Here is a 2,443-nt window from a genome sequence, read left to right on the forward strand (position 1 = left end):
TCATCACGTCATGACTCCTCCTCCCCTCATGACGTCATCACGTCATGACTCCTCCTCCCCTCATGGTGTCATCACGTCATGACTACTCCTCCCCTCATGACGTCATCACGTCATGACTCCTCCTCCCCTCATGGCATCATCACATCCTCATCATGTCACGTTTAAATCTTTCTGATCACTTGCATGATGTGAAAACTCTGTATTACTAATAATTGAGGACAAAAAGAAAGTGAGGCACTGGAATCTAACAGCAGAACAACCTCAAATAAATATAAAAAATCGACGCGGGTCCAACGAGACCAGGATTCTTTGACACGTGGACGAGTTCAGAACATTGATAATGTTACTGACCGAAGCTTCACGTCAGGCTCTGTCAACGCCACACTGATTGTTTTCAGACAGCAAATTTCCCCACTCTGGGACCCACGTAAAAAAAAAACTCCCTCTTTTCACACTCCTAGAACCGCCTCATGTGGCCAGAAACATCTGGTTTAGGTGAACCGGGTTGGTGGTGTAGACGGACCCTGAATGTGACGTGAAACAACAAAGTGAGGTGAAATTCTGGAACCAGATACATGAAACTGAGTTCCTACATTTTCTCTGGAAGATGGCAGGATCCACAGCAAGTGTTTGACACACACACACACACACACACACACACACACACACACACACACACACACACACACACACACACACACACACACACACACACACACACACACACACACACACACACACACACACACACACACCAGGATCACGGACCCTGACCAGATCGGGAACCTCCTTCATTTCCTGGCTGTTGCATGATGGGAGCAGCTTAAGGACGGCGGGCTTAGAGGTGAGCGCCACGCTCGGCTGGACTTCAAGCCTGATCAAAAGGTTTGGAGAAGCAGCGGAGCTTATCCACACGGCGCCGAGGCTTTGAGGAGACGGCACCAGAGGGTTCAGGTGAAACGGCCTGCCCTGGAATGAAGCAAAGCCGCTTCCTAAACGGGGTTTTTCTTCTGCTCAGATGAGCTGCAAGCAGCTCGTGTGGGGTTTCAACCCGCTCAGTGTTCCAGAGTCGGGGACCGAACGTGTCATTATATCTGTGTTTTAATGAGCGGAGTGGTCTGAGTGCTGTCATGGATGTATTCATGTTTACAGATGTGAGAGCCATGCGCGCTGCGCTGCCTATTGCATTCGCACTAATGCACCATTCAGAATTTTAATTGCTAGTAATTAACTTGGGCCCAATTAGAAAGAGAGATAATCAATAACTGTTGATCAACACACAGGTGCACTATCTTTGGTGTGGTGGGCCTGGCGGGCAGGCTGATGCCATCAATCAGACCTGCTTCTATCAGAGGCACCCCCCCCCCCTCCCTGGTTCTCTCCTCCCTCCTCTAATTTGCTTCGTCTCCTCGCTTCTCCAGCTCACATTTAGTCACCACACTGCGATTACACATCAGAAATATGTTTGATTAACATGAGCCTATTGAGTTTCTCTTTGTTAAATGGTTCATTCCAATAGATGTTGGTCTGATAACATGATTAAAAGGAAGTTAACCTACTTAATCGGATTAGATGCACCTGTGTGACATGATTCAATTACATTAACTCTGCAAATAGTTAATATTTTGAGTGCAGGACCATTACCGGCTGACCTGCTGGCTGCAGCAGGACCGAGCTGACAGAACAGGACACGTTCACGCCCTGCGTCAACGTCTCAAGCAGAAAAGATGGCAAAACGTGACGAGACAGAAGACGACATAAGCAGACAGACACTGAAAGGGATGTGAAGGGATGAAGCACAGGAAGTCAGGCCTGAATACTGCTGAGTGTAAACTTTTTCTCCAGAGGCACAATGGAGTGAATGAGGGAAGTTTAGAAAAGGAAGATTGTCTGTCATCCCCTCACGAGCCCCGCTGCCCACATGCTCCTCGAGTGCCTCGCCGAACTGTGATCAATATTGACGTAATCATTAAGCAGCTCTCTGCTAGTGGTGGTGGTGGTGATGGAGGGGGGTGGGGGGTCCTGGGGGAGATGTTTGTCTGAGGGGGGGGCAGAGAAAGAGAGAGAGAGAGAGACATAAAAAATACTTTATTTACACTTTAAAAAATTTTTCATCACTTTTTCAAAAATAAACATTTTTATAAAATCAGTTCACAGTAAAAAGAAACACTCTTCACATCGACTTCCTGTTCTATAAATAAAATGCTTGAACAAATGTCCTCCCTCCACCACAGAGCAGATGATGTTCTTGTAACACCACCTCTCATTAAAACTCTCTCCCCAAACCCGAAGCCCTCACCAAAGATAAAAACACCAGATCAGGTCCTGGCGGAGCCCCTGCTGAGCCTTGTGCTTCCTGCTCAAATACAGAGCAGCGGGAAGTTAAGCAGGAGCCTTTGTGGCCCTCCCTCCCCCTGAACCCTGCGCCACCAAATTAAAAGCC

This window comes from Blennius ocellaris (assembly GCF_963422515.1).
Source record: "Blennius ocellaris genome assembly, chromosome: 17".
NCBI lineage: Eukaryota > Metazoa > Chordata > Actinopteri > Blenniiformes > Blenniidae > Blennius > Blennius ocellaris.